The 12214-nt window shown below is 35.4% G+C and overlaps 1 protein-coding gene across 1 annotated transcript in view; it reads right to left on the reverse strand.

Moving 5' to 3' along the window:
• PLCXD3 (phosphatidylinositol specific phospholipase C X domain containing 3) overlaps nt 1-12214 on the reverse strand; it is a 217494-nt gene that overhangs the window by 149787 nt on the left and 55493 nt on the right. The gene's annotated exons all lie outside the window — the stretch shown is intronic.

A 12214-nucleotide genomic window follows, 5' to 3' on the forward strand; every position in this document is an offset into this window, starting at 1 on the left:
ATGTGATTGTTTAAACTTACACACACACACACATGCAAATGTATGTTTTGTTAATGGTGCAAAATAAGGTTCATTTTAAAAACAAAAATCGCTATCCTGGAAAAATCCAAAATGAACTTGTAGGAAATTTGGCAGCTGGAATTCTACAGGGCCACTATCAGCTCCTACTTCAGGAGGTTTAAGAGGAAGGGACAGATGAAAAATTCCCAATCCTTTTTACCTCATTATAGATTTATATGAGGATTCTATCAACTAAAAACTATTTCATTCTGAGCTAGTTTAGAATCCTTGTCAAAGGTTCTTCCCTGGTCAGAGCTGAGCAGCAACCCTAAATATGGCTTATCTAGAGTCACCATTTCAGATGGCATCAAAATGTAGGTCACTTTTGTCCATCGTTGGTTTTTTAAACTTGTCCTTTATGTTTTAAGAGGTTCCAGGGACACGTTTTTGCACTGAACTCTACAGATGCTTAAAAAAACAAAACAAAACAACAGTTCATACATTTTCCACAAAAGTAATCCTTTGTCATTATCTTATTTACTCACATGTTTGTACATTTTGCACATTATTTTTTTTATTTTCTTTGTTAATTTATGAATGATTTTGAACTAAACATTTAAAAAAAGAACATATTAGTATCAATGGAAATTTCATACATCCATCTCCTACAGATTAATGGAATATTAGCTTTCAGAAGAAATATATTTTGAGAGTGCTGTATTTTGTATTTTGCCCTCTTGTAAGCATTTTTTAAAGGGAGCCAATGTACCAACCTAGTTCTCCTTATTACTAAAGCCTTCCTTTCTTGGATTACTTCCCATTTTCACTGTATATCACGTGTACATATCTAGTTGATTATATATTGCCTACACATTAAAGTATGCAAAATTTCCCCTCGTGTTACTAGTTCAAGGGAGTTTTGGCATCCAAGGTATTCATCCACTTCATCTCAGCAGGCAGCTTTTAGAAAGTGATCAGCATGAAGACATGTGTTTGACCTGCAAGCTATTTTCTTTTCATATGGTAACTAGTTAAGGACCCACACATGACAGTAGCAAAGGAAAAGATAAAAATGAAGGGAAAATAAACATTGAAATTCAAAGCCATCCATTAACAAAGAGAATATATCCCAAGGACATGCTTCACTGGAGCAACTTCATAACCAAGGAGAAGAATCGAAGGCACAGGAATGTATTTCCAGACACAGATTTTCTTCCTGCTCCATTTTAGCTGTAAGTGGGGCAGTTATGATTCCCCACACCTCTCAGGGCATACAGGACTACTCCCACCTCTCTCTGGAAGATTACTCAACTCATGGCCCAGAAGATACATGCAGTCATTGACCCAATGTTCCCTTCCCAAGTGCAGGTGACTATTTGTCATTCAAGAAAATGACTTGATCCTGAAGCTGGTCCTCAACTCTGGTCTGAACATAAGATGTCTCTAGATCTAAGACAGTACAATTTATCTCCTTCTGAATTTCTGCTGCCAATGACCCATTGCTGAGAAGCCTACAACTTCCCTCAACCCCGCTCCACACTGGAGCCAAGATTGGAGAACTTCTTTTTCTAAGAGTATGTGTTCATTGGCTCCCTCTTACTTCCAGGATCAGGTACAAACTCTGGAACTGAAAGTTCTTCACAACCTGGCCCCATCTTGCCTTTCTAGATTTTTAAAACATTTCTTTTTTCTCCATATTCATCAGCTCAGCAATAATGTCTTATTTGCTGTTGTTTACCACAATGTTCCATCTTCCTTCCTTACTCTTTGGTACTAGCTGTCTCCTCTCCCCTGAATGCTATCCCTCATTACCTTTACCTTATGAAATCCTGATTTGCTTCTAATCCTCAGGATTGGTTCAAATGCTTATTTTTATTCTCCCAAGGGCTATACTGATGGGTGAGGTTAAATGGGAAGAATGAGCTGACATGGAAAAATGAGAGGGGAAAAAAGATCAAATTATAAGTCCTTTAAGGAATTCCATTTATTTTTGGAACTATATTGTTAAATGGGAAAGTGCCATTGTTAACCCTCAGAAGCAAGGTGTGGATTATATAAACATATGCAGCATTTATGATATTATTCCTGTACATTTTCATTTTTTAAAAATAAGAAATATTTACATTTCTTGAGAGTATCTGTTCTTACAACATATTTATTTCACCATGAAAGACACTATATTGAGATAGAGGCAAGATGGCAGAGTAGAGGCACAGAAAGCTCAAAACTCTCTGAGAACCCTCTCTAATGAACCTTAAAATAATGCTTCAAAATGAATACTGGAGTGACAAAAGGGACAAGGGCATGGAGTGAAGCAATTTTCCTAGAGAGAACAACTTAGAAGATAGGCAGAGAGGGTCTGTTTCACTAGGGTGAGAATGAAGTGCAGCAGCAGCAAAGCCAGCTCATAGCTCAGAAAAACAGCTCATAGCAAGGTCCCACCAAGGAGAATTAGTACAAGCCACCAAGAAGTCCCTCTACCCCATCCCAACTGCACCAGGTTCTGAACCTGGACCCAAACCACCTTGCAGACCCTTGATGTCACCTGTAAGCCAATAGCAGAGTACCCAGACCTACCCTTGAAATTCTATGCCCTAGCACAGGTCTATAGTGAGGCCCTGAGCCCTAGCACAGTATGCCTGACCTATGCAAGCCTGAGGGGAGACCTACAGTCTCAGCACAAGGCAGTTCACAGTATGCCTGGCTAGTATAAACCCAGAGTGAGGTCCCAGACCCCTTCCCAAGTCCTAGGTGAAGTCCTAAGCTCTAGCACAAAGCAATCTGCAGAGCACCAGCTGGTATAAACCCAAGGGGAAGGCTAGAGACCCTGCCAAAGCCTGAAATAAGGAGAGGAACCCCAGTTCAAGACAGTTCTCAGTGAACCTGTCACAGAGTGAAGCCCAGAGTAAAGCCTAAATCCCCAGCACAAGATAGCTCATAGTGTTCTGAGTCCTGCAAATCATCAGCAGGCCCTTGGAGAGACTGAGCTCCCAGCCCACAAGACATCATACCACCTTGGAGTAACTTGGAACAACTCCAGAACTAGAGTTAAGGGTAGCGAAAAAGGAAAAACTTAAGTTTAATAGAATGCCTCCTCTACTCTGAGAACAGAGCCCATTTTGAGATAAAAGTAAAAGTCGAGAAAGGCTTGGAAAATGAACAAACATTTTTTTAAAAATTGACCATAGAAAATTATTATGGAAACAAAGAGCTAGCCACAGACTCAGAAAGAGACAGTGAGATCAAAGTAGCTACATGCAAAACTTCAAATAAGAAAATCAGAGGAAAAATGGGGAAGTGAAATGAAAGCAATGCAAGAAGAAAGTAGCACTTTAAAAAATCAGAATTGGCTAAGAGTTCTAAAGCTCATGGAAGAAAATAATGCCTTAAAATTAGAATTGGGAAAGTAGAACATCACAACTTCATGAAACATCAATAAACAATCAAATAAACTCAAAAAAATAAAAATAGAAGAGAATTCGAAATATCTCATTGGAAAAACAAATGATCTAGAAAAAAGATCTAGGTGAGACAATTTAACAATTATTGGACTACTTGAAAGACATGATAAAAAAGGTCATCATATTATAATAAATTATCAAAGAAAACTGTCCTTATAGTCTTGAATAAGAGGGTAAAATAGAAATTGAAAGAATCTACTTATTATATCTTAAAATAAGTCCCTAAATGACAACTCCCAGGAATTGTCATTCCTGGGACAAAAGTTCCTAGGTCAAGGAGAAAATATTGCAAAGCAGCCAGAAAGAAACAATTTAAATATAATGGTGCCACAGTCAGGACTACACAGCATTTAGCAATTTCTACATTAAAGAATTGGAAGGCAGGGAATATGATATTCTGGAAGGTAAAGGAAGTAGGTTTACAACAAAGAATCAGAATGGGCATTATACTCCAGAAACTAGTTTGCCTTTCAGGCAAACTATTATCAGGGAAATTCCTTTGCTCCCTTACATCCTCCTTGAGACATCACCTCCTTGATATCATCAAGTTGTATCTCAGACATCCATCTGTCCTTCAAACTATGAGGGCCACACCCTATGCCTTCAGGAAAACCTCCCCCCACCTCTTGCTCTAGTGTACACCACCCTAGAGTCATGTCTACACTGTGGCACAGAGTCACATCTTCCCTGTTGATAGAGTATAAAAACTAAAAACCCCAGAATTTATGTCCTCTATAAAGGATAGCTTTCCATCCATGTTATCCCCCCAAGGAATAGCTTTCCATCTTTTCTGTTCCATCTAGGATGCAGGCTTTCATCTATGCTTTCCTCCTGGTTAGATTTAATATTACCTTCTAAATGAATAAATTTCTCTTTTTATTTTTAAGCCAAGTTTTGGAGTCTTGCATTTTTGCAAAGGGTACTCTTCCTGAACTCCAGGGGCTCACCTTAAGCCCCTGACAACAGAATCACCTGCCAAGCAAAACTAAGTATATTCTCTGAGGGAGAAATTTAATAAAATAGATTTCTATGCATTCCTGATGAAAAGATGAGATCTAAAATTTTTTTTGATTAAGACTCAAAAGAAATTTAAAAAGGTAAACAAGAAAGAGAAAATTTAAGAGATTTGATAAGGTCAAATTGTTTCTATTCCTATATGGAAAGATGATATTTGTAATTCTTAAAAAAATTTTTATCATTATTAGAATGGTTAGAAGTAGTATATATATAGCCTGTGGGAGTAAATTAATTAATATGACATTATATCCATGAGAATTTAGTTTTCATATAACTGTTTTAATTCCTATACAGGCAAACCTTGACTCAATGATTTGGGAACTCATCAAATTTGGTATTTGATATATTTTGAGGAGAAAAAAATTGTTTCAGTATTTGTTGTGCTTGATATTCAATGCACTTGGAAGAACTTGTTGGCATCAAGATCTCAGATCAAGATCATATGCCCACTCCAGCCAAAACAACGATTCACATGTTATCTCAGGAACATAAATAAGAGCTTGACACTGAAAAGCTACAGGAACTTTAAAGGGAGTAGTAACAGCTAGGGGTGGGCGAGAGAGGAGGAGCCAAAGGAGGATTTCCTGACTTCATTAATCAAGGAAATATGTACAAAATGAGGGAACATGCAAAGCTTTGTTGAAAAACATCACCCTGCTAAAGCTGAATTGTAAATTTGTTAAATGACCAGATCATTTCCCACTTTAGAGAAATGTTAAAATGCAAACAAAAACACATATCATTGGACAGGTTTCTTGTGAAGCTTATACCTGGGAAATCTCCAGCAGAGTTCAGTGGTGATAAAGGACAGAGAAGAAAAAGAGAAAGGACTCCAGTAGGGTAGTTGCCACATAATATGGAAGGACATTCCTCTCCCAGTTAATAATATTTCTCCTCCCCACCATACTTAGGCCATGAACTTCTCTCAATGCAGGTCAATTTAAGTGCAAATTATTTTATTTAATCTAGTTGTTGCTTTTTATTTATGTTTTTTTGTATTATTAATGTTTATTTAGTAAAATATAACTCCCTTATTGCATATAATGCCTTAAGAAATGTAAGTTTCTGGGTGTCTGGAACAGATTAATTCAATTTACATTATTCCATTTGGGAAAAATTCATTTGGATGGACCTTTTTAGTACTCAATCTGCCTTCTGGAATGAATTAATGATGAGTACCAAGGTACTAGTGTGTATTAGGGAGAATTACTGTGTATTCCTTTATCTGGGATCTAGGTCAGAGATACCATACAGTCTGTTATTTTGTGCATTTTCTTTGTCCTCTAAAATCCCAAGGCATTCCCTCCTTTTTTAACAGAATTTGTTTAATAATCAAAGGGACAAGTGTTCTTTTCTTGTGTACATTTCCACTAATGTGGGCATACAGAGGGGGTATATAGGTTGATGGACTATCTCTTAATTAGTTATCACCAATTAAAAAATGTCTTGGGATAATCAATGGAGGGATTGACTAATGATTTCCTAAAATTCTTTTTATCAGGCCATGTAGCCCCATCTTGGGTAATCTCTGGTTATAAAAGATGATTGTGGAGACCAATATCACTTTATTGGTTATGATGTTGGCCTAACCAATAAACTTGATATAATAATTAAAATCATATTCTTATACCAAAATGAGTGTCTCAGGATAATTTTAATCACTAACATATAAAAAAGCATGAAAAAGAAGATTACAAGGAGAAAAACAGGAAGGGAAAGGTTGAACAAGGTAAATTATCTCACCTAAAGTGACTTGATAAAACAATTACTGTGTAGTATACATACAACCTACTGCCATGGGAATCAGCTTAGAGAGGGAATAACAACCATACTCATTTAGGTATAGAATCCTATCTTATCCTATAAAGAAGATGGAGGGAAATAACACAAGGGCATGGGGATAACAAAAGGAAGGGAGAAATGGGTTGGGGGGACATGATTAAAGGCAAAACACTTGTAAGAAGGGACAGAATAAAAGTATCAGTATCAAAAATGAAAAGGATGAATTCACCACCAATGAAGAGGAAATTAAAGTAAAAACAAAATTAAATGATAGTAAATCTGACAACTTGGGTGAAATGGATGAATATTTACAAAAACATAAATTACCCAGGTTAACAAAAGAGGAAATAGGATTCTTAAATAATCCCATTTTCAGAAAAATAAATTGAACAAGACATCCAAGAACTCTCTAAGAAAGAATCCCCAGAGCCAGATGGATTCACAAGTGAATTCTATCAAACATTTAAATAACAATTAATCCCAATATTATATAAATGATTTATCAAATTAGGAAGAGAAGGAATCCTACCAAATTCCTTTTATGGCAGAAACATGGTGCTGATATCTAAGTCAGGAAGAAAAAAAAAACAGAGAAAGAAAATTATAGGCCAATTTCCTTAATGAACATAGCTGCAAAAGTTTTAAATACAAAGCCAGCAAGGAGATTATAGCAATATATCATAAGGATCATTCACTATGAGCAGGTCGGATTTATACCAGGAATGCAGGGCTTATTATTATCAGCATGATTAACCATATCAATAACCAAACTAACAGAAAATATTTGATTATCTAAATAGATGCAGAAAAAGCCTTTGACCAAATACAACATCCATTCCTATTAAAAACACTAGAAAGAATAGAAACAAAAGGACCTTTTTAAAAAATGATAAATAGCATCTATCTAAAAACATCAGCAAGTATCATCTGCAATGGGGATAAATTAGAAGTCTTCCCAGTATGATCAGCGGTGAAGCAAGGATGCCTATTGTCACCACTATTATTTAATATTGTACTAGAAATACTGGCTTTAGTAATTAGAGAAGAAAAAGAAATTGAAAGAATTAAAGTAGGCAAAGAGGAAACTAAACTGTCACTCTGCAAATGATATGATGATATGCTTAGAGAATCCAAGGGAATCAACTAAAAAACTAGTTGAAAAAATTGTATCTTCAGCAAAGTTGCAGGATACAAAATAAGCTCAGATAAATCATCAACATTTCTATATATAACCAACAAAATCCAACCATGAGATATAGAAACAGAAATTTCATTTAAAATAACCCTAGATAATAAAAATACCTGTGAATCTACTTTCCAAGACAAACACTGGAATTATATGAACACAATTACAAAACACTTTATCACACAAATGAAGTCAGATCTAAACAACTAGAAAAGTATTAGTTGCTTTGGGGTAGACCAAAATGATATAATAAAAATGACAGTTCCACCCAGATTAATTTACTTATTCAGTGCTATACCAAATAAACTAACAAAAATATTTCATAGAACTAGAAAAAATAATAACACAATTCCTCTGGAAGAAAAAAGGTCGAGAATCAAGGAATCAATGGAAGAAAAATATGAATGAAGGTAGCCTAGCAGTAGCAGATATTAAACTTTATTATAAAGCAGGATTCATCAAAACAATCTGGTACTGGATAAGAAATAAAATGATGGATCAATGGATTATTATAGATACACAATATACATGGGTAAATGACCTTTCCAACCTAATATTTGATGAACCCAAAGATCCCAAATTTTGCAATAAGAATTTGTTATTTGATAACTAAATTAAAAAATATTGGGAAAACTGGTAAGCAGTATAACAGAAACTTGATATAGATCAAAATTTTACACTCCATTCCAAGATAAGGGCAAAATGAGTATATTATTTAGACACAAAGGGCTATTATATAAGTAAATTAGGGGAGCATAGAATAGTTCATCTGTCAGATCTATGGAGTAAAGAAGAATTTATAACCAAACAAAAGATTGAAAACATTATAATATAAAATGAATAATTTTAATTACATTGAAATAAAAAAGGCTTCGTATAAAGAAAACCAATGTAACCAAGATCAGAATGAAAATGACAAACTGAAAAATTTTGCAAAAATTGCTCTGATAAAGGACTCATTTCTCAAATATATAGAGAACTAAGCCAAATTCATAAGAATAAGTCATTTCCCAAATGACAAATGGTCAAAGGATACTAACGAGCAGTTTTCAGATGAAGAAATCAAAGCTATTAATAATCATATGAAAAATGTTCCAAATCATTCTTGATTAGAGAAATGCAAATTAAAACAACTCTAAGGTACCAATTCATAACTATTAGATTGGTCAATATGACAGTAAAGGAAAATGATAAATGTTGGAAGAAATGTGGTAAAATTGGGGCACTAATGCATTGTTGGTGGAGTTGTGAACTAACCCAACAATTCTCTAGAGCAATTTGTAACTGTGCCCAAAGGGCTATAAAACTGTGTGTATCCTTTGACCTGTAATGCCACAACTAGATTTGGATCCCAAAGAGATTTTTTAAAGGAAGGAAGGACCTACTTGTATAAAAATATTTATAGCTACTCCTTTTGTGGTTGCAAAGAATTGGAAATTGAGAAGATATTCATGAGTTGGAAGATGACTAAATAAATTCTAGTGGTGATGGAATTCTATTGTACTATAAGAAATGATGAGCAGAGTGATTTCAGGAAAAGCTGGAATGACCTACATGAACTGATGCAAAATGAAGTAAGTCCAACCAGGAGAACACTGCACACAGTAACAGCAATATTATACAATGATCAACTGTGAAAAACTTAGCTAGTCTCAGCAATATAATGAAATGCTATCTACCTCCAGAGAAAGAACTGTTGAAGTCAGAATACAGATCAAAGCTTACTATTTTTCACTTTAGTTTGTGTTTTTATTTGGAGGTTTTGATCTTCTCTGAGCATTCTCTTAGGACAGTTACCAATATGGAAGTAAGTTTTGCATGATAAAACATGTATAACCCTGATCAAATTGCTTACTATGGCTGGGATGGGGAGAGAAAAGGAAGGAATGAGACAATTTGGATCATGTAATTTTGGAAAATGTTTGTTGAAAATTGTTATTACATGTATTGAGAAAATAAAATACTAAAAAAGAAAAGAAGGAAGAAAAACACGATCTTTTGTTTAAACATTCCTTGAGAGTTGAGCTTGGATTATGCTAGGAAAATGTGTTCTGGAAGGCTAATTGATTTTTGGATTAACTACTTAAGAAAAATTTTTAAAAATGGGATTCCACTGATAAATCTCAATTCACAAAGACAAAGGTGACCAGCAGGAATGGTTCAAAAAAGGAAATAGAAAAAAGCATTAGGGAAAGTCCCTTGCACTTTCATGTTAAGTCTAAGAATATTTTGCTAGTTCTTTATGCACAATAGATATTTAATGAATATTTGTTGAATGAATGGTTGGATGGATGAACAAATGAATTTTCCCTGATTATTTTCCAGCCCAGCCTCTATTCCAATTAGAGTGCTCCAGAAGTTTGTCTTTCTTTCATCCTCTCTCTCACTAATCTTCAGTCTCTCCTTTTCTACACACAACCACCACCCTGATGCAGGCCCTCATCATTATCCCAAAGCCTTCTGCATGGTCTCTCTGGTCATGTTTCTCCCTACTTCATCCTGATAAGCTACCAAACTGCAGATCTGACCAAAGCATCCCCTAATTCAATAAGCTCCAGCAGCTCCTGATTCCTTTCAAGGGAAAAATATCTATATCTATATATATATCATCTATATCTATATCTATATTTATATCTATATCTATGCTTTGCTTTTGTAGATCTTGAAAACCTGGACTTCTACTTTCTATTCTTCTTACACTTTGATACCATCTACATGCTCTACAATCTAGCAACACTGGCCTTCTTGGTGTTCCTCAAATATGGCATTCCAATTCTCAACTCTGATTTCTTACTGGCTAACCCCAAAGTCTGCTTTCTCACCTCAGCTTTCCTGAGCTTCCTTCAAGATTCAGCTCAAATTCTACTTTATCTCAGCCTTTTCTGGTTCCCCTTCTCAATCTCCCCCCTAACCAGCACCTTCCTCTGAGCTCATCTTCCATTTACACTGCACGGTATAAATCTTGTATGCACATTTTTTTTTGTATATTGTCTCCACCATTTTTAGAATGTAAGCTCCTTGAGGGCAGGGTCTGTTTTTGTCTTTTTTCCCCCCATTCTCATACCTGCCACACAGAATGCACTTAATCTTTGTTAACTGACTGTTCAGATTCTAAATACTTCCATCCAGGTCCAAGGCACCATTTCACTTTCATTTAATCAGTACTAAAGAAATGACTGGTAAATGCCAATGGGCATTCCCTTTGTCCCTACATAGCATCACTTTACACCATCCAAAATGCTAAAGAATCAAAGTACTCAGATTTCTAGCTTGGTTCAGAAGAGTGGTTTCCAATATGGTCTTCTCCCTTGTCTTAGCACATTTCTTGTGCCTCAACCCCATTCTCACAGGCATAAACAGATGATTCTTCTTGTAATGAACTAAAGCAGCTTTGGAATGATTGCTATCAGATCTCAGCATGGCATTCCTTTGCAACTCCTCAGGAAATACAGAGATATTGCTTAGCTCATCCACACCTGTAACTGAGTGTCTGGAAAACAGGAAGAATGCAAGCAAAATATATTAGTCTTCCCCTTTATCTCCTTTGAAATACTCCTGGCACCATAGAATTGCATTGACAGAGTCCAGAGTATTTTGAAAAAGACTAGTTTAACCTTGTGAGATTCTGATAACACTGCAGGAGCTGCAATATTCATTGACTACATTATGTAATTCTTTTTAAAAATCTATCAATATCTTTTGTTTTTACATTGTCATTTACATTACATTACATTTAGATTTCCCAATCTATCTTCCTCCCTAGAAAAAACATCCTTTTTAACAAAGAAGAAAAGAAAGAAAAATTAGTTTCTCAAAAATAGCTAACACATCAAATTTCATATTTTATACAGTGTTCCACTCCCATTGAATCATACTTTTGCAATGAAAGGAGGAAGGTGTGCTCTTATAGACTACCTTATTTATACACTTTAGGTTACTGGATTTCATGCATTATAATTTAAAAGAGACCTATAGGGGTGGTTTGTGGCTCAGTATATAGAATTCCAGGACTGGAGACTAAAGGACCTGGGTTCAAATCTGACCTCAGACACTTCCTATCTGTGTGACACTGGGGAAGTCACTTGACCTTCATTGCCTATCCCTTATTGTTCTTCTGTCTTGGAATTGAAACTTCTCATTGATTCTAAGACAGAAGGTTATGGTAAAAAAAGAAGTGACCTATAGTCCACATCTTGAAATTAAATAAATGTTGCTGGTTATGAATATACAGTCCTATTGAAGTTGTCTCTAAAATATATTTAATAGACTAAACTCTTCAAGGACTAGAGTAGCTAGACCTCTTTTGTCTTTGGATTTACCGTACCAGCATTGTAGCCATTTTATAAGTGTTTATGGAATGAAATTGAATTAATAGCTCAGGAAATGTCAGGTTCGACTTTGTGCTTGTGTATTTGAGTCTTTTAATAGAAATGTTTAGAATGGGTTTCTCTGGGCAAAATTGGGTAAAGAGTTCGTTTTCTATCATCAAGCTTGTGAGAGGAATTGATATAGCCATTCCTGTATTGATCTCTCCCAGCTCACCCACATTTGGGAATGATAATCTGTAGAGCTCTGATCATTACCCCTTTCCTGTGTGTATTTAGGTCTGAATGGATGAAAGACTGATTCAATTTTCAGCACACAGCAGAATTTGGGCCTGAGGGGAGCCAGGAAAAATGATTCTATTGGACTCTTTATTACCCTAGGATTTTGATAATGAAACTCTGTTTCCAATACAGTTTACTGATTCTAAAAATATGTTTGGCTT

This window comes from Monodelphis domestica, chromosome 3 (assembly GCF_027887165.1).
Source record: "Monodelphis domestica isolate mMonDom1 chromosome 3, mMonDom1.pri, whole genome shotgun sequence".
Taxonomy (NCBI): domain Eukaryota; kingdom Metazoa; phylum Chordata; class Mammalia; order Didelphimorphia; family Didelphidae; genus Monodelphis; species Monodelphis domestica.